Source organism: Gracilinanus agilis, chromosome X, assembly GCF_016433145.1.
Source record: "Gracilinanus agilis isolate LMUSP501 chromosome X, AgileGrace, whole genome shotgun sequence".
Taxonomy (NCBI): Eukaryota; Metazoa; Chordata; class Mammalia; order Didelphimorphia; family Didelphidae; genus Gracilinanus; species Gracilinanus agilis.
In genome coordinates this window covers 81,213,507-81,235,772 of record NC_058136.1, presented here as the reverse complement: position 1 = coordinate 81,235,772, position 22,266 = coordinate 81,213,507, and the positions used below count along the sequence as shown (strand labels likewise).

General features: G+C 38.2%; 1 pseudogene; it reads right to left on the bottom strand.

Annotated features, from left to right (window-relative positions):
* LOC123253821 overlaps positions 1-22,266 on the bottom strand; it is a 92,949-nt pseudogene that overhangs the window by 58,165 nt on the left and 12,518 nt on the right.

The following is a 22,266-nucleotide window of genomic DNA, read 5'->3' as shown; positions in this document are numbered from 1 at the left end:
TCATAGGTAAAAATATATATTACAAAAAATAGATAGAAAAGGTACAATGTAAAGAATAAACACATAAAAAGAAAGAATCCTTAGTATGGATAGGACACAGAAGTCGGATAGAAGATATAGATACAAAAGATAGATGGATAGAAAAGTTAGGGTAGATGGAAGAGGCACAGCACAAAGAAGAGAAGAAATGGATAGAAAAACAAAAGAATAGATAGATGACATAGAACACAGAATTGATATAACATTTTAGACAGAACACAGAGATACAGAAATATTTGAATAGATGGAAGAGGTAGAACATGGAGAAAAGTAGAAAAAATTACAGATAGAATAGATGAAGAGGTGGGGTCATGGAACAGATAGAGTACAAAGAAAAGATAGAACATATTGAATATATATATTTGAAAATAGAGTGATAGAACAAATAACACATAAAACAGAAGAGATAAAAGAGAGAAAGCTCATAGAATAGAGAGAATGCATAGATGTATACATTAGAATACATAGACTAGAACACAGAAAAGAATACATAGATAAAAAAGATCGATGTATAGAAGTTAAAATTCATAGAAGATATCAGATGGAACAACCAGATACCAAAGAGATGAATAGCTAGAAGAAGTTATAATAGAATGAAGAGGTAGATCATATTAAAAAGGAAGGATAGATAGGATAAAGATCACATAGAAGAAAGAGAACACATAGAAAAGATGGAAAAGATAGAGCTCATAGAACATATAGATAGTAAAGACAGATGATAGAACACAGATGGAAGAAAACTCACAGTACAGGTGGAATAGATAGAACAGTGTAGAAAGAACCGAGAAGTTAGATAAACTACAAATACAAAAGTAAGATGAACAGTTATCGAGAATAAATGGAAGATGAAGAGCACATAGAACAGAGAGAACACATAGAATAGATAGAATATGTACAATGGTTGGAAGAGAGAGATTAGATTGAAATATAGATACTAAAGACAGATAGATAGAATAGGAAGAACCCTTAGAAGAGATAGAACACAGAGATAAAGAGAGTGAGTTCACAGAGGAAATAGACTAGATGGAACAAGCAGACTATAAAGATGGATAGATACTACACATAGAACACATTGAATAGATGGAAGAGAGAGAGCTCAAAGATCAGATAGAATGCATAGATGTATAGATTTGAATACATAGACTAGAACACAGATCAGAATACATAGATAAAAAGGTAGATAACTAGAAGTTAGAATAAATAGAAGAGATCAGATAGAACATCCATGTATAAAAGAGATGAATAGCTAGAACAAGTTAGAATAGAATGAAGAGGTAGAGCATATTAAAAAGTAAGGAAAGATAGGATACAGAACTGATAGAAGAAATAAAACACATAGAATATCAAATGGAAAAGATAGAGCTTATAGAACATGTAGATAGGAAAGATAGATGAAAGAACACAGATGGATGAGAGTTCACCGAACAGGTAGAATAGATATCACATAGAGTAGAAAAAATTCAAGAATCAGATAGAACACAGATATAAAAGTTAGATGAACAGTTATAGAGAATAGATGGGAGAAGTAGAGCATATGGAACTGAGAAAGGACATTCTCTGTTTCTGTTTCTCTCTTAACCTTTCTCCCTCTTTTTCCCTCTTTCTCGTTTCTCTGTTACTACCTCTACATCTCTCAGTCTCTTTGATGCTCGGACTCTCTTTGTCTCATTCTCTGCCTCTCTATTTTTTCAGTTACTATGTCTTTCTATCTGTCTCTCTATTTCTTAATCTTTATCTTGTTATATATCTATCTTACTTTAATTCTGGATTTCCATATCATTAATGTCTCCCTCCTTCTCTCTCTGTCTCTCTTTCTCTTTGTCTCTGTCTCTCTGTCTCTCTCTGTCACTTTCTTGCATTTGCTCTCTTTATCTCACTCTGTCTCTCTCACTTGGAGCTGCCCTCCTTTTAAGTTGACTCTCTTCCTATGGCTGTAATCATAGGTTCAAACCCTCTTCCAGAAAGACTAACTGGGGAAGCCACACAGACCTAAATCCTGTGACTTCCACCGAATTACCGACTACAGGGTGCTGACACAGATTTTGGGGAATGGAGAGGACTTATGTCCTTTCACTTACATGGGACCTGCACTACCCACACTCTCAAATGACTGGGAGAGGCCTAGATGCCATAGAAGAGGCTGGGGTAACTTAGAGCCACCTAGATGGAACAGGAGAATCCAAGAATATGAAAAGGTACTTAAGATTTAGCCTTTTCCAGGGATTCTCAATGGCTGATAATGGCTTGTTGTTCAGTCTTGAACAAAGATCAGTCCAGGAGTTTCCTGAAACATGTTCCCATTGGATTAGGGTCAACTAGGGGTTTCCCAAAAGAAGGTTGTCTCAGGAAGTTAGACTAAATCAACAGTGAATTCAACTATTTTATTATGAACTGTAATGGGGAAGGGGGAAAGGTAGCATAAGATTCCAGAGAAGTGGAAGGCTGTCTTGCAGACACATATTAGGAACTTAAGGGAAAGGATTTTAGCAGGCATAAGGTACAGGTAGTTTAGAAGTGACTGACAACAGCTAGAGTGACTTGACTTCCTGTGGGAGGTTAAGGGCTTCCTGTCTAGAAAGGGTGTAGGAAAGGCGGGCTTATCCAAGAACATCTATCTCACTTGACTGTGGAGAAAGCACACACCTCTAATTCATATTAAGAGTTACTCTATTGAACTGGAAAAAATCTAGAAAAGGATGTGACTATACCTGCTCTACTGCTCAGAAGGTTTTAGAAAACATTTCCTCTCAGAGCAGGTTGGAGGTTTTTACATTGTAGGGGTCAGACCCAATGGGGTGACTTAGTTGTTGGAGTTCATTCATAACGATTTTTCTGAGACAGCTATTGGAGAATCAATCAAATCAACGAATGAGTATGGGAGACTGTTAGGTTAGACTGTTTTAGGGATACCTAGATAGAAACAGGGAGTTAAGTTAGCCAGAGGATAGAAAAGGATCCCTCTTGCAAGGGACATAGAGGATTACAGGCAATTAGTTAGATCCCTTAGAATTAGGGCCTCCTTTTTCTGATCCTCAGTTTGTATGCTTTGTTAAAGAAGAGATACTGTGTTTTTTTTTCATAACTATCATCTCCAAGGTGTTTGTGCAAATGACTCAGTGAAAGAAAGTGATTTAGTTTTACTCTCATTAACCAGTGGTTAGAATACTGGGCTGGGTGTTCTGGGGGATCTTTGAGAGGATCTATCACTATCCACATCTTTGTCTCCAAGTCTCCATATAGATAGATAAATAGATGATAGATAGATGATAGATAGATAGATAGACAGACAGATAGACAGACAGACAGACAGACAGACAGGCAGACAGGCAGACAGGCAGGCAGGCAGGCAGGCAGGCAGGCAGGCAGGCAGGCAGGCAGGCAGGCAGACAGACAGACAGACAGACAGACAGACAGACAGACAGACAGACAGACAGACAGACAGACAGACAGATAAATAGATAGATAGATAGATAGATAGATAGATAGATAGATAGATAGATAGATAGATAGATAGATAGATAGATAGATAGATAGATAGATAGATAGATAGATAGATAGATAGATAGATAGATAGATAGATAGATAGATATAACCCAATTGAAGGAGGAATTATGCAGGTGAAGATGAAAGAGAAGTAAAAACAAAATCATGAAACAGAAGTTGAGACAAAATTGTTTAGATTTTGGCCTACAGTGGACCGACCGGTTTTAAAGGGATAAAGTAGTAATATTGTCCATTCTCAAGAGCAAAACTTTGGGGAAAGAAACAAGTGAAAAATGGCTGATAGATGATTTGAAAGAAGTTTTTGAAATAAATATGAAAACCTAGATTTGGATGTGTTATCCTGGAAATAAAAGAATTACAAAGTAATCAAGAACTCTTTAATCAGGAATAGGGACATACTTCAAATATTTAATCATTACATAGAGCCAAAAGTTAAACACCATTTGAAACCAAAAGCTCTGGGAATCTGGGAACCATATCCCATAAACAAAGCACAGTGCTAACTACCAACTGCCCTGGGAGAAGAGACACATCTCAGTGTCAGTTCCACCAAGGGAGAAAACACACCAGCTGCTTTCTCCCAAGAGTAAAGGGAATTGGCAGTCCTTATATCTTCTGGATAGTTAGGTATCATAAACAGGTTGGTAAACCTCTTTGCAGCCAGCATCAAGGGTGCTGTACTAGTGACTGCTGTAACAAATCCAGAGCAATGGTCAAACTAAGAAACTGGGCTTTGGGAGAGGAAAATTTTCATCCAATAGAGAATCCTTCAAAACAAAAAGTGCTTAATATTCAACCCAAAATAGGGGTTCTTGGTGCTAGAATTTCTCTCAAGTAAGGGTAAACTTAGACATCCAAAAATCCACATTAACAGATGATAGTATGGGGCACATCATTGGACCTCTTCCAAAAAGAGCACCACATATAGGGCTTTGAGGCAGCCTTGGCAAGGAAGCCTGGATAAGCTCCTGAAATCCATATACATAAAAGAGGTGCCTCATGACCCACCCTACTTCCTCATCCCATTTGTCAAAGGCTTTTGGGGAGCCTCCCTCTCCTAACGTTTTGTCAGGTAATGACTGACTGAGAATAATTGGGCACAAGGGAGGGGAAGGTAGATTGGTCACTTTCAAGATGATGAGCGAATGGAAATACCTCTATCTTATGTCCACACATACAGAGTATTAAGTTATGCCAACATCACCTCTTTCACCAGTCACCTTCCAAGGACTGTGATGTAAAGGAATTTTAACTCAGACATCAAGGTATTGGGGGCTGAGGGCTTGGGCTTGTGGCAGGTACTGATCATTTAGAATCTCCTGTTCTACCTGGGGTGGCCTCAGGAGAAAAAGTGTGGTTGGGGGGTGATGTCTTGTGTTTCTGATTCTTGTTCTGTTACTTCCTGACACCTTATTTTTTTTGAGTTTCTATAATCCACAGCCAAGTGTTGTCCCTATTCCCTTTGACAGAGCCACTCTGTGATAGACCTCAGGTGATATGACTAGGGCCCTTGGGAATTCTGCCACTAGAAGTAGCCATCTGTAGTTCCTACAGTCCCAGCTTTCTGCAGCTAGCAGCTGACTTCCCTTGCCTTCCCTGCCTTGGAAGGGCAGTCAGGGTCCCCAGTCTCTTGTGAGTGACTAAGGCCCAACAGTTTTCAGAAATGACATTCACCTACTGTTCATGGATTCCCAAAGTCCTCCCCTGGCCCACTGTTTTTATTTTGTCTTTCTTTTCCTTATTCCTTGCTTGCTCTCCCTCTGACTCTACCACTTTGCCTGTTGGTTTCTCTCATAAACTCTCTCCATCTTTCTCCCTTCCTTTCTCCTCCTTTCTCTGTCATAATCTCTCCATCTCTCAGTCTTTGTCTATCTATCTCTCTGTGCCTCAATCTTTTTGTCTCTGTCCCTGTCACTTAATATCTTTTTTCAGTTTCTATATCTCTCTAGCTCTGTCTCTCCCTGGTGATCAGTTTCTTTATCTGTCTCTTTTTATGTATCTCTATTTCTCTAATATCTCTCTCCATACTGATCTGTCTCCTTATCTTTCTTTCTTATTCTCTTTTTATGTATCTGCCTTTCAATGACTCTTTGTCTTTCTCTCTCTGTCACTTATCTCTAACTTTTGTTCTCTTTATATGTCTCTGCCTCTTTCTCATTTTACCTTTCTTTACCTCATTATTTCTTTCCCTCTCTGCCCCTCTCTCTATCACTTTCTCTGTTTCTCTCTTAATCTCCCTCCCTCCTTCTCCTTCATTCTCATTTCTCTGTCACTAACTCTCAATCTTTCAGTCTCTTTGACTCTATCTCCCTCTGCCTTATTCTCTCTTCATCCTTGTGCTTTCTCTGTATCTTTTCAGTGTGTATGTCTTTCTTTTTTGTCTCTCTGTTTCTTCATCTATCTATTTTTATGAATCTCTGTTTGTTTAATTCGAGGTTTCTATATCTGTAATGCCACCCTCCTCTTTCTCTCTTTCTCTATCTCTTTGTCCTATTCTCTATCTCGCTCTAATTATCTCTCTCTCTTACATGGAACAGGCCTGCTTGTAAGTTGATTCTCTTGCTACGGCTGTAACAATAGCTTCAAACCTTATTTCTTACCCTCCCATCCAGTATTTAAACAACAGACGAATAATCTCTCTTTTTTAAGGCATAGATCGTAATTAATGAGTTCTGTCCACTTCTCCCATTTTTTTTTGTTTTTGATGGTTTGGTGGGAGTACAAAAGCAGTGGATGACAAATGAAATTTACAGAGAATGAAGAACAGCAGATAGAGTAGAAGGAGGCTAGATTTCATCAAACACTGCCTCAGATCTTTTCTTTTGCTCAGTTTTTTCTCTACTTGTGTAAAAACCTCTCTGTTGGGCTAAAAAGGGAAGACGATACCAGAATTCTGGCTTTAACTATATATATATACAAGCACATAACACCCTGGGATTATGAGACTTCTGATGTGGAATGTGCAATTAGAGCTCTAACCCCTTAATTTATGGATGGAGAAACCAAATTTTGGGAAGAGATGGGGATCCACTGGTAGCTGATGTTTCATATCCTTTGGGTCAACAAATATGGCAACTGATCTTTTGGGGGAATTTCTTATATCCTCATTTTCTTAGATGTGTTTGTCTTTCTTTGGTGTAGTACAGCATTTTCAATGAGTATTGTGTAATCAGAATTTTGAACCATAGGACTCTCTCTCCCAGCATCCCACTTTTCTTCTAATGTTACTTCCTTAGCTTTTGGCGATAAAATGTTTGTGTGACACAGGCCCTCTCTCTTTTTCACCAAACATTGCTGGGAAAGCTGGTTTTACTCAGGCTCTTTTGTCCTTTTTTTCTTCTGCTTAGAGTGCTTATTAATGAATCTTATAAAATATAACAGTTGGGGTTATTGTATACTCATTTATATTTTACAGTATAAAAGTTTTCCTGGTTTTGAATACTTGACAATCTGTGTCAACTTGGGGCACTAACTGACCCCCACCTTAACTGATACCACATGTGTTTGTGGTTGTCTTTTTGTTTAAAAGTGACAAAAAGCTGAGTGGAGCCTAAGTTGGCCACTTTCCCCACGAGACCTCCCCTTTTGCTCCTTCCCCCAACCTTTTGGATGAGTGTTAAGGAGAGACTAAGTGGGTCAGTAATTTTGTAGTAGTCAGTTACTACAAAGGAAAGTCCAATTACGCTTTCCCAGTTCTCTCTTGGCTGGCTCTCATCCTTTCAAAGACTAACCTGTGGCTGCTGGCTCCTGTTCTGAATCTAGCATCAATGGCTGATTGTGGGCACTCTTGGGCATCCTTAGATTCTTCAGAAACTCTTTCCAGTCTAGGGAAGAAGGGAAAAACAGCTCCATGTCCCATATGCCAGTCAGCTTCTGTTTTCTTTGCTTTTTTCAAAATCCTTCCCTTCTGTCTTAGAATAAAGTCTGTGGAACAGTTCCAAAGAGGAAGAGTGATAAGGGATAAATGATAGGGTTTATAACTGACTTGCCAGGGAATTGTCTGAAGCCATATTTATACCCAGAAACACCTATCTTCAGGTCTGGCTGCCTATACACCCAATCATTTAAGGCCCCTTCCTAAAGGACACACTCAAAGGGCCAGATGAGAAACATTGTCGAATCTAGTAGGGCCCAGAGCCTCATCTTGATGTTTTATAAAATGACCTTCTCAAGGGCATTTTCCAACCCAATTGTTGAGCACTTCCACTAACTCCCTGGAGGCACCCCACCTTAAGACTCTTCCCCTTTTGGACCCTGAGCTTTTCTTCTTGGAAACAAGGGTATGTAACATTGGAGCTCCATTTTCACTGGGAGGATTTAATACTCTCATTTAATACCAAGGGGAAAGAATTCTTCCTGATGGACAAGGGATAAGAGTTAGTGAGGGCTTGCTGGAGGTGTTGACATTGGACCTGGGCCACCATGGAGGATGAGGTGAGGCGGAGTTGGAGTGGAAGGACAGTGTGAGGAAAGGTACAGCCAGTGAGTTCAAGGCAACCCTGTGCCTGAAGACCAGGGATGATGGGTATCCTTGTTTGAAAGAGGACATGAGATTCTCTCTGTGGTCAAAGATGGAAGGGTGAGGGGAGTGGATTTGATTTATTAACTTCACCAGTATCCTCTTTTAAAAATACAAAGCCAAAGGGGGCAAGCTTCACCTGGCTGATAGTGAGGTTTGTTTAGGCCCCATTTTCACAGCATCAAAGGAATGTATGGTAACAAAGTCAGGAACCTCACAACAGCTGGTCTTAAATCCCCACCAACCTAAACATCAGAGTATACCAGAGCCAGCCAAGAGAGAACTGGAAAGCAGAGGAAGACCATAGTTGGACTTTCCTGGGGAGAGCTAAGACTACTACAAAACTACAGTCCTGTGGAGTGTCCTCCTTAGTTATCATCCAAAGGTTTGGAGAGGGAGGAAGAGGTGAGGCCTTCTGGGGACAGGGGCCCACTTTTCCTCCATTCAGATTTTTGTCACTTTTAAAGAAAAAGTTTATCCCAAGCCCCTATGGGTGTGAGGGACAGAGGGAGAGAGGAAAGAGAAAGAGAAAAAGAATGAGAGAGGGGGGAAGAGACAGTGAAATTCAATTCTGCACTCAGAAAATTCCATTGGCTTACTATTAGTTCTGGGATCAAATTTAAACCACTGGACCACTGACTACCCTTTATAAACAACTAACAGTGACCTCCTCCACTGGTCTTCTTTTTGAAGGTATTAAAATAAGCAATGAGGGGACTAAGCTATCACTCTTTGTAAATGATATGATATCAGGTCTACTTAAAAAATCCTAGAGAATCAATTAAAAAGCTAGAAGAAATAATCAACAACTTTAGCAAAGTTACAGGATAAAAAATAAATGGACATAAATCTTCAGCATTTCTATATATTTCCAACACATCACTGCAGCAAGAGTTTGAAAGAGAAGCAACATTTAAATTCATCTTGGAAAAATATGAAACACTTAGGAATCTATGTACCAAAACAAACACAGGAATTACATGAACACAACTACAAAACATTTTCCAAACAATTAAAACTAGATCTAAATAAGTGGAAATACATTGATTGGTCATGGGTAGGAGGAGGTAACATAATAAAAATGACCATTCTACCCAAATTTATTTACTTATTTAGTCTATACCTATCAAACTACCAAGAAACTTTTTTACTGAATTAGAAAAAAAAAACTATAACAGAGTTCATTTGGAAGAACAAACGATCAAGAATATCAAGGGAAATAATTAAAGAAAAAGTCAAGGAAGGTGGCATAACAGGAGCAGATATTAAGCTATACTATGGAGCAGTGATCATCAAAACAATATGGTACTGGCTAAGAGACAGAAGGGAGGATCAGGGGAATAGACTTGGGGTTAGTGACCTCAGTAAAACAATGTGTAATAAACACAAAAGCCCAACTTTTGGGTCAAAAATCCACTATTTGAGAAAAATTGCAGGGAAAATTGGAAAACAAATTGGGAGAGATTAGGTTTAGATCAATATCTCACACCCTACACCAAGATGAATTCAAAATGGGTGAATGACTTGAATATAAAGAAGCAAACTATAAGAAAATTAGGTGAACATAGAATAGTGTACTTGTCAGATCTCTGGGAAAGGAAAGATTTTAAAACTATGCAAAAATTAGAAAAAATTACAAGATATAAATTAAAAAATTAATTTATATTAAATTTAAAAAAATTGTACAAATAAAAACAATGCAACCAAAACCAAAGGGAAATAACAAACTGGTGAAATATCTTGATAACAAAAAAATTCTGACAAAAATCTAATTACTCAAATATACAAGGAACTAAATCAATTGTATTTTTTAAAAATCATGCCATTTCCCAATTGATAATTGGACAAGGGACATGAATAGGCAATTTTTTGATAAAGAAATCAAAACTATCAATAAGCACAAGAGAAGGTGTTCTAAATCTCTAATAATTATATAAATACAATTCAAAAGAACTCAGAGGTATCACCTCACACTTGGCAGATTGGCTAAAATGCTAGCAGGGGAGAGTAATGAATGTTGGAGGGGATGTGGCAAAACTGGGACATTGGTGCATTGCTGGTGGAGTTGTGAAGTGACCCAACCATTCTGGATGGCAATTTGGAATTATATACAATGAGTGATAAAAAAATGCTTTCCCTTTGTTCCATTCACACCATTGCTGGCTTTGTACCCAAAGAGATCACAGATAAAAATACTTGTACAAAAATATTTATAGCCATACTCTTTGAGGAGGAAATAACCTGAAAAATCAGGACATTCCCTTCAAATGGGGATGGGCTGAACAAATTCTGGTATATGCTGGTGATGGAATACTAACTACTGTACTCAAAGGAATGAAGAACTGGAGGAATTCCAGAATGACTGGAAAGACCTCCAGGAATTGATGCAGAGTGAAAGGAGCAGAGCCAAAAGAACATTGTACACAGAGACTGTTATGTTGTGGTAAAATCAAACATAATAGACTTCTGTACCAGCAGCAATGAAATGACCCAGGACAATTCTGAGAGATTTATGGAGTAGAATACTACCTATATTCAGAAAAGGAACGACAGAAGTGGAAACGCGGAAGAAAAACAACTGCTTGAACACATGGGTCGATGCAGACATGATTGGGGATGTAGATACAAAACAATGCCACAAATGTAACTATCAATTATGTGTAAATAAGTCTTGATTGATGGCACATGTTAAAACCATGGGAAAAGCAAATCAGCTATGGGTGGAGGTGTTTGCGGGGGGTGAAGGGGAAAGTAAGAACATGAATCATGTAACCATGGAAAATATTCTAAAAAAATAAAAATTTAAAAAGAGACAAGCTATAACCACCAAAAAAAGAGGGGAGGACTTCTGGGGAAACAGGTCCATTTAGCCTCCTCTCAGATTTTTGTGAGAAAATGTTAAAGAAAAAGTCTGTCTCAAACCCCTGGGGTATGGGTAGAGTTTGGGGACAGAGACTTGCGCAAGGCCAGAAAGAGTGCAGAGCACTGAAGTCAAGGAAACTTATGATATTGGAAAATTTAAATTAATATGCAATAACCATAAGACTTATATTTTATTAGATTTATCAATAATCATTAAATGCAAAAGAAATGAAAGGACAAAAGAAAAGCCTTTGTAAAGCCAGCTTTCACAGCCATATTTGTTTAGAGGTCTGTGGTCTCACAAAAACTATCTCCAAAATTTATGGATGTAATGTGAGAAGGAAAGTGGAATGCTGGTAGAGAGAGTACTGGGGTTCAAAGTTCTAATTGCATAATGCTCACTTAAAATGCCACTCTAAACAAAAGAAACTTAAATACACCTAGATTTTCTGAGGATATAATTTCCTACCAAAGATCAGTTGATATGTATGTATGACACAAATCACATGGAACTTCAGCTATGAATGGATACCCACCTCTTTCTAAACCTCAGTTTCCCCATCCATAAACTGAGTGGGTTAGAGCTCTGATGTCCCTTTCCATATCAGAAATCTCATGCTCCCAGGTCGTTAAGTTTTTACATATACAGTTAAAAGCAGAATTTAGCAATCATCTGTTTTTAGCCCAATAGAGAAGCCTTTTCCAAAGTACAGAAAAAAACTGAACAAGAGAAAAGACCTGAGACAGCCTTAGATTTAATCTAGCGTGCTTCTACTCTGTCTCATGTTCTTCATCCCCTGTTACTTGCATTTCTCAAACACTGCCTTTGTACATAGAGACAGAGAGAAGAACAAAAAGGAAGAAATATAATGACAGAGATGGAGAAAGTGAAAGGGGAATAGAGAAAGGGAGAGGCAGAGTCAAAAATACAGGGAGATATAAAGAAAGAGGCAGACAGAGACTGAAAGATAGAGAGAGAAATAGAGAGAGGGAAATAAAAAGGTATAGAGATATAGACATAAATACCAGTAAAGACACACTGTCATTCCCTACTGCTTTGTCATTGTTTGATAGCTTATTCATTAGCCCCCAGCAAGCCAGGAAATATTTCAGGAAGGCATCTCACATTTACTTCATGTCACTAGACCCCTCAAATTTGGATGAATGAGTGAATTTTTTACTTGAGAATTAAGGTCAAATATGGTTGAAGTGACCATTACAGCCAACCTTGGGTTTATCTCAAAAGCTGGGATTTTTTTAGTTTTTCAAAAGTTGATTTCTATGGTCATTTTCTATTGTGTTTTATGGATCCAATATATTCCACTCATCTGCCATTTAATTTTTTAGCTTTTAGGCCACCTACCTTCTACATTTTTCCATTGATTCCCTTGATATTCTTTTCCTTTTGTTTTTCAATTTCGGGCCCTAGGGTGAGAGAGGTGCACAGTCATGAAGATTCTGGCAAGGAGTGAAGACAAAGTCAAAAGTAAACAACACACTTCCACCCCACATCTGCAGGTCCAGGTTCAGAAACTAAGCACAAGCCAATATTCAGACCCTGAGAAAGTTTGCCGGGGCTAAAAGAGGTCTAAGCCAACCGATAGCCCCTGAAGTTGTTAGCCCAGGGCAGTCTGTGCTGAAGTGGGTTAATCTGTGTGAGCTCAAAGGAAACTGGGAGTCCGCAGTCTGACACCATGGTGAGGATATGCATCACTGTTTGGGGAGGCTGAGAGTACAAAGAGGGGTCCATAACTTTCTGGCAGTGGTTTAGGACAGAGCTCCAGGAAAGAGCAATCAACTGTGTGTCTGATTAGGTCAAGTGCACAGAAAACAAAAAAATGGGCCTAAGCCTGGGGCCAGAATTTGAGCAACCCATGAACTGATCAAGTTCAGAGTGAGAACAAAAGCTTATGGCCAAGCCTGAAGCAAGTTGTAAACCTATCATTATTTTAAAATTTAATTGAATCATCAGTGGGAGAAGGCTCTCAGAACTTCCAATCCTCAGACCATCATACCACCTTTGAAGAACTAAAACCAGCAGAAACCATCAAAATAAACTAAGGGCAGCATCAGCTAAGGACTAAAGTTTACGAGAGTAACCTAATTTCACAGAAAACAGAACCTACATGCAAAAATGTATGAAAAATGAGCAAACAACAACTAAAAGCACCTAACTCTAAAGACTTTTTATGGAGTCAGACAGCCAGGTAGAGACACAGAAGGGGAGAGTGAAAGCCAAGCAAACACACACACACACACACACACACACACACACACGCACACACACACACACACACACACACACACAGAGTCTAAAAGAAAAAAAAATGTTTTGAACACAATTCAGCAAAAGCTCAAAATGACTTCAAAATCCAATTAAGAGAGGCAGAAGAAATGTGGTGAATAGAAATGAAAGTAATGCAAGATGAAATAGGGTAATTGAAAAAGAAGAACCAAAAACGGGCAGAGGAAAATCAGGCCTTAAAAATTAGAAATGACAACTAGAAACTTATAATTTCATGAAAAATCAAGAAGCAAGAGGTTCCGGGTTAAGATGGCAGCAAAGTAAAAAACAGCTCTTAACCTCTCCTGACCAAAACGTACAGGACTCCTCAAGGGGACATAAAAACAAACCCAATCAAAGAAGGGACCCCACAACAGGGTACAGCATGGAATTTACATGGAATAGGGGCATGCTATAAAGGGGTGAAACAGCTCTCATTAAATACCGGGCTGAGCAACCCTCCCCAAACCCCTCCACACACATCACCAACAATGCCGAAGCCAGGTCAAAAGAAATAGAGCAAGTTTGGAGCACCCATAGAGTCATTGGAAGCTCCAGGGACTGTTCCTGAGAGCAGCAAGATTTAGGACCCCAAAAAGCTAAAGAACACACACAAACTATGAGAGAGGACATGGACCACAGGGGCAGGTGGAGATGTAGGCGGAGGCAGACACAGGCGGGAGCTAAGGCTCTGAAACCCTGAGTGGGGAACCAGTGCAGATGGGTATACAACTGTGGAAGCAGTGCCCTGAGACTTGTAAAGGTACATCCTGCAGAGGATCGAGCAAGAGGGTCCACCAGGTGGCTTGACCTTGGAAAAAACCAGATCTCAGACCTCATAAGCCAAAGGAGCACAAACAGACCCTGAGCGTGAGGTTAAAGCACAGGAGGGGCTGGTTTAACAATGGCTACCCAGAATCAAGAAGTCCAGAAGAGAGAGAGAAATATTAACAACAAGAAGAAAAAATCTTTAACACTCGACAACTTTTACACAAAGAAAATCCAGACAACCAAGCAATCAGAAGAGGAGAAAAAACAAGCAAACACATCCAAACCCTCCCAAAATCATGAAAACTTGTCACAAGCTCTTGAAATGTTCAAAACTGAGATGACGAGAAAGTTGGAAAAGATTTGGATAGAGAAATGGGAAGTACCTCAAAAGGAAATCAGGCAAGAAAATAACAGTATAAAGGCAGAATTTTGCAATTGAAAAGTGAGGCAAGTCAATTAAAGACCAGAAATGACCAGATTAAAAATGAAAACCAAAAGATTATAGCCTAAACCAGTCCCTAATGGCTAGAATTGAACAATCAGAAGCTAATGATCTCTCAAGACAACAAGAACAAATAAAACAAAGTCAAAAGACTGAAAAAATAGAAGGAAACATGAAATATCTCAATGAGAGAGTGACACACCAATGAAGCCAGTGTAGAAGAGACAATTTGAGAATAATTGGTCTTACAGAAAAACCAGAAATTAATATAAATCTGAACTCCATACTAAAAGAAATTATTGAGCAAAATTGCCCTGAAGTTCTACAACAAGAGGGCAATATAGACATTGAAAGGATCCATAGATCACCCTCTACACTCGATCCAGATAAGATAACACGCAGGAATATAATAGCCAAATGAAAGAGCTGCCAAGTAAAAGAAAAAATCTTACAAGAAGCCAGAAAGAGACAATTGAAATATCAAGGAGCACCAATCAGGATCACATAGGATCTGGAAGCCTCCACACTAAAAGACTGCAAGCCTTGGAATATGATACTCAAAAAGGCAAGAGAGCTGGGCCTGCAACCACGGATCAACTACCCATCAAAATTGACTATATACTTCCATGGGAAAGTATGGGCATTCAACAAAATTGAAGATTTCCAAGTATTTGCACAGAAAAGATATGACCTAAATGGAAAGTTTGATATCCAACCACAAAAATCGAGAGAAACATGAAAAGTTAAATAAGAAAGAGAGGAGAAAGAAAGAAAACTCATAATTTTTTTTAAATTTACCTTTTTAAGGGCCTCAGTAAGATATAATTATCTGTATTCCTATGTGGAGAAATGCTATGTATAATTCTCTGTAGTGAACTCTATTCACTATTATAGTATTCACTATTATAGTAATCAGAAGAATAATTCACAGGGTGAGGGTGGAACACTAAATAATCTAAGATGGCATGGGGGATGGGAAAGAGGGGGTGAATAGCAGGGGACACCAAGAGAAACTTGAGTGAATGAGAAAATAGAATATTCTATTACACACAAATGAGGGCATGGGAGGGAGAGGGGACAAATACTATTATAACAAGGAGATTAAGAGAGTATGAAAAGGTAATTTTTAAACCTTACTCTCATTGTAATCAACTCAGAGAGGGAAGAGTAGCTATACTATACATTGGGATATAAAACTCTATCTAACCCTACTGAGCAAGTCAGAAGGGATAAACCAAGGGGAGCAGGGGAGTGGGGAGGTCAAAAAAGGGAGGGGAGATGAGGGGGAGGGAATTTATTAGGCCTTCAAAAACAAAAATAGGGGAATAACAAGGGAGGGGGTAGAAAGGGAAGTCAATCAAGGGAGGGGATAAGTGATACTGGCTTAATACCAAACCACTGGTTTAAAAGGAAATAGTTTAAGAAGAAGGGGTAGGAATAGGGGAGAATACAAAAAATGTCAGTGAATGCACAGCTGATAATTATAACACTGAATGTGAATGGGATGAACTCATTCATAAAACGGAAATAAGTAGAGTGGATATGTTGTCTACAAGAAACACATATGAGGCAGGTGGAAATACACAAGTTTAAGGTTCAGGGCTTGAACAAAATCTTTGCGGCATCAAATGAGAAAAAGATGGAGTGGCTATTATGATTTCTGACAAAGCCAAAGTAAAAATAGATATGATTAAAAAAGACAGGGAAGGTCATTACATCCTGATTAAAGGCAGTATACACAGTGAGGAAATAACACTGCTCAATACGTATGCATCAGGTGGCATAGCATCCAAATTCATAAAGGAAAAACTGGCAGAGCTCAAGAAGGAAATAGATAGTAAAACCAAAATAGTTGGAGATCAAAATATTCCTCTTTCTGAATTAGATAAATTAAACCAAAAATAAATAAGAAAGATGTAAGAGAGGTGAATGAAGTCCTAGAAAAAATAGAAACAATCAAAAATTTCATTGAAGAGAATGACAATGATGAGACATCCTACCAAAATCTGTTGGATGCAGCCAAGGCAGTACTCAGGGAGAAATTTTTTTCCTTGAGTGCATATATTAACAAATTAAGGAGGGCAAAGATTAATGAACTGGGCATGCAACTCAAAAAATTAGAAAGAGAGCAAATTAAAAATCCCCAGATGAAAACTAAATGAAAAATACTAAAAATCAATGGAGAAATCAATAAAATCGAAAGTAAAAGAACTATTGAATTAATAAATAAGACTAGAAGCTGGTAATTTGAAAAAAACAGATAACATAGACAAAGTACTAGTCAATCTAATAAAAAAAAAGAAAGAAGAAAACCAAATTGAGAGTATCAAAAATGAAAAGGGAGACCTCACCTCTAATGAAGGGGAAATGAAGGCAATCATTGAAAACTATTTCGCCAAATTATATGGCAATAAATATAAAAATTTAGTAGATATGGATGAATATTTACAAAAATATAAACTGCATAGATAAACAGCAGAAGAAATAGAATATCTAAATAATCCTATATCAGAAAAAGAAATTGAACAAGCCTCAAGGAACTCCATAAGAAAAAATTACCAGGGCCTGATGGATTCACAAGTGAATTCTATCAGACATTCAAAGAGCAACTAATCCCAATACTATAAAAATTATTTGATTTGATAAGCAAAGAAGGAGTCCTACCAAATTCCTTTTGTGACACAAAAATGGTACTGATTCCAAAGCCAGGAAGATCAAAAACAGAGAAAGAAAACTACAGACCAATCTACATAATGAACATAGATGTAAAAATCTTAAATAGAATATTAGGAAAGAGACTCCAGCATGTAATTAAGAAGATCATCCACAATGATCAGATGGGATTTATACCAGAAATGCAAGGAGGGTTCAACATTAGAAAAACCATCCACATAATTGAACATATCAACAGTCTAACAAATAAAAATCACGTGATTATCTCAATAGATGCTGAAAAAGCCTTTGACAAAATAGAGCATCCATTCCTATTGAAAACACTAAAAAGTATAGGAATAGAAGGACCTTTCCTAAAAATAATAAACAATATATACCTAAAACCATTCACAAGCATTATATGCAATGGGGATAAATTAGAAGCCTTCCCAATAAGATCAGGTGTGAAACGAGGATGTCCATTATCACCTCTATTATTCAACATAGTAGTAGAAACACTAGCAGTAGCAATTAGAGAAGAAAAAGAAATCAAAGGTATCAAGATAGGCAAGGAGGAGACTAAGCTATAACTCTTTGCAGACAATATGATGGTATACTTAAAAAATCCTAGAGAAAACTAAGAAACTTATAGAAATAATCCACAACGAATGACCCCCAAACAGTATCTTCAAAGTGGAACTTGTCCACGCACAACTCAAGGTGCTACTGCTCCTCCACATAGGGCAGAAGCAGGTGCCCTTTAAATTCTATTAAACTCTATTGCTTTTTTTGCTCTTTTGCTATTAATCGTTTTAGTCTTGTCTCCCCTTTAAAAAACAGGAAAAGAAGAAACTACAGCAGAATTTTACAATACAGTCCTTGTCTACCCCCTTTCTTTATTTATATGTTGGTGTTCTTTATACACAACAAATCATTTCTGCTCCATTAACTTCTTCATGGTGGCTTGGAATTCAATCTATTCTCACTTCTGCCTCTTCTAATTCTTAGTTTCCTTTGAAAATCAACTAACATGCCACCTTGTCCTACTTAAGGATTTTCCTCAGCTCTCTGGATACAAATATTTAGAGCCTCCTCCTTCACACACACACACACACACACACACACACACACACAGACACACACACACACACACACACACACACACACACACACACACACAAACGCATTTTCTCCTCCAAAAGGATTTAAGCTCCTGGAATCCAGAGTATATTTAATTATTGCCTCTCTATCCCCATGACCTAGACTCTGGAATCACACATAGTAGGTGCTTAATAAATATTTCTAAAATTTGGCCTTGTCATGGGATTCTGAATGGGTGCTTCATGGCTTGTTGTTCAGTCTAGGACAAAGATCAGACCAGGAGTTTCCTGAAAGCAAGTTCCCATGGGATAATGGTCAACTAGGGGTTTCCCAAAACAAGGTTGTCTCAGGATGTCAGACTAAATCAACCATGAATTCAACTATTTTATTCTGAACTCTAATGGGGAAGGGATAGAGATAGGAAAAGATTTCAGACAAGTGGAAGGCTGTCTTGAAGGCACATACTAGGAACTCAAGGCAAAGGATTTGAGCAGGCAGAAGGCAGAGGAGGAATAGTTTACAAGTGACAACAGCTATAGTGACTTGACTTTCTGTGGGAGGTTAAGGGCTTCCTGTCCAGGAAGGGTGGAGGGAAGGCAGGCTTGACAGAGCTCATCTACCTCACCTGACTGTGGAGAAGGCTCATACCTCTAATTAATATTAGGAGTTGAACTATTGAACTGGAAAAGATCTAGAAAAGGATGTGATCAGACCTGCTGTGCTTCTCAGGAGGTTTTAGCTAAAATTTCCTGTCACATCAGCTTGGAGGTTGTCTTTTTCTTTAAAAGTGACAGAAATTCAATCTATTCTCACTTCTGCCTCTTTCAATTCTTAGTTTCCTTTGAAACCCAACTAGCATGCCATGTTGTCTTACTTAAGGATTTTCCTCAGATCTCTGGACCCAAATATTAAGAGTTTCCTCTTACACACACACACACACACACACACACACACACACACACACACACACACACACACACACACACACACACACACACACACACACACACACACGTTTCCTCAATGAAAAGGATTTAAGCTCCTGGAATCCAGAGTGTATTTAATTATTGCCTCCAAATCCCCAGAACCTAGCCTCAGGACTCACATGTAGTAGGTGCTTAATAAATATGTCTTGACATTGCCATTTAGGATGTCAGGACATTCATGCACTGTCATCTTCTGGGCACAAAGAATACTGCAGCATTTGAAAAAAGCAGGACAGAAACCAGTTCATGTAAATAGTAGTCTTGTGTTCATTTCTTATCCAAATCATAGTATTGCATGCTGACCCATTCTAAGCAGATTTTTATTTGGTTCTATTATGTGACCCCTAATTAGTTCTTAGGTGGAGTAGAAGAGAACAAATGAAATCCTTCAGTGTAAGCAGATATCAATCTGAAAAAATGGTTAAAAGTAACTATGAAAATGGTCTTTAATCAAGATAAAAAGACTAACCTGGGAAGCCCACAGAACCTCAGTCCTGACTTCCACTGAACTACTGAATGCTGGGTGCTCACACAGATTTTGTGGAAGGGAGAGAACTTATGTCCTCTCACTCACATGGGACCTGCAGTACCCACACTCTCAAATGACTGGGAGAGGTCTAGATGCCATAGCAGAGGCTCGGGTTCCTGACAGCAACCTAAAAGGGACAGGAGAATCCAAGAAGTCCAAAAGGTACTTCAGATTTGGCCTTGTCCAGGGATTCTCAATGGGTGCTTCATGGCTTCTTGTTGTTCAGTCTAGGACAAAGATCAGTCCAACAGTTTCCTGAAAGCAAGTTCCCATGGGATAATTGTCAACTAAGGGTTTCCCAAAACAAGGTTGTCTCAGGAAGTCAGAGTCAATGAACCATGAATTCAACTATTTTACTCTTAACTCTAATGGGGTAAGTATAGAGATAGGATAAGATTTCAGAGAAGTGGAAGGCTGTCTTGAAGGCACATACTAGGAACTCAAAAAAAAGGATTTTAGCAGGCAGAAGGCAGAGGAGGAATAGTTTACAAGTGACTGACAACAGCTAGAATGACTTGACTTCCTGTGGGAGGTTAAGGTCTTCCTGTCCAGGGAGGGTGGAGGAAAGGCGGGCTTACCAGAGTTCATCTACCTCACCTGACTGTGGAGAAGGCGCATAACTCTAATTAATATTAGGAGTTACTCTCTTGAAATGGGAAAGATCTAGAAAAGGATGTGACCATACCTTCTGTGCTTATCAGGAGGTTTTAGCTAAAATTTCCTGTCAGATCAGCTTGGAGGTTTTTACCTCAGGGGTCAGACCAAAGGGGTGACAGTTTTTGGAGTTAATTCATAATGATTTTTCTGAGACAGCTATCGGGGATTCAATCAAATCAATGACTGAGTATCAGAGATAGTTAACTTAGTCTGTTTTAGGAATAGCTAGATAGAAACAGGGAGTTAAGTTAGCCGGAAGACACAAAAGGCTCCCTCTTGTGAGGGACAGAAAGGATTGCAGGTAATTAGCTAGATCCCTTAGAATTAGGGCCTCCTTTTTCTGATCCTCAGTTTGTATGGTTTTTTAAAGGAAAGAGATAAGTTTTTCTAATAATTATCATCTCCAAGGTGTTTGTGAAAATGACTCAGTGAGAGAAAGTGATTTAGTTTTACTCTAATTAACAAGAGGTTAGAATACAGGGCTGGGTATTCAAGGGGATCACTGAGAGGATCTATCACTATCCACATCTGTGGATCTATCTCTCCATATATATAGATATAGATATAGTTATCGATAAAGATATAAATATATATATATAGATATAGATATAGATATAACCCATTTGAAGGAGGAATGATGCAGGTGAAGATGAAACAGAAGTTGTATTCTCTGTGTTCTATTTCTATATTTTACATGTTCTATCTCTTCTATGTGTTTTACTTGTTCCATTTATTCTACCTATTCTCTGTTCAACTCTTCCATCTCTTCTAACTCTCCTATCTTTTGTATCTGTGTTCAGTCTGTTCTGTGAGTTCTATCTCTTCTATCTCTTCCATGTGCTCTATCTATTGGTATCTGTTCTGTGAGCTCACTCTCTTTTATCTCCGTGTTCTATCTCTTCTATGGGTTCTTCCTATTCTTTCCACCTATTTTTAGTATCTATTTGTTCTATGTGATCTCTCTGTCCTAATCAGTCTACATGTTCTGTGTTGTGTCTAATTTACCTATTCTATGACCTCTCTTTTCCATCTATTCTATCTGTTCTCTCTATTCAATGTGCTCTTCCTCTTCCATCTATTCTATCTTTTGTAGGTGTTGAATTCTGTGTTTTATCTAACCATTCTCTCTCTTCCATCTGTGTTCTATCATCTATCTTTATATATGCATATATGTATATTCTATGAGTTCTATCTTTTCCATCTATTCTATGTATTCTATTTCTTCTATCTGTTCTGTGTTCTATCTATCCTTCCTTTATAATGTCCTCTATATCTTCATTCTCTTCTAACTTATTTTAGCTATTCATCTATTTTGTATCTACATGTTCTATCTGATCTCTTCTTTGTATTGTAACTTCTAGTCTTCTATCTTTTTGTCTATGTATTTTTTTTAAATTTAATAAACATTTATTTTTAAGCAAAGTTGTACAGTGGTGTACCTGGAATTTGGAAGAACTGAGTTTAAATCTGGCCTCTGACCTTACTGAGTAATCTTAGATAAGTCATTTAACCTATGTACCTCAGTTTCCTCATTTTTTTAACATTTATTAATAATCATTTTTAACATGGTTACATGTTTCATGCTCCTATTTTCCCCTTCACCCCCCGCACTCCACCCACCCATGGCCGACGCACTTTTCCACTGGTTTTGTCATGTGTCCTTGATCAAGACCAATTTCCCAATTGTTGGTGGTTGCATTGGTGTGGTAGTTTCGAGTCCACACCCTCAATCATGTCCGCCCCGACCCATTCCTTCAAGCAGTTGCTTTTCTTATATGTTTCCTCTCCTGCAGTCCTTCCTCTGAATGTGGGTAGCATTCTTTACCATAAATCCCTCAGAATTGTCCTGGGTCATTGTATTGCTGCTGGTACAGAGGTCCATTACATTCAATTTTACCACAGTATATCAGTCTCTGTGTA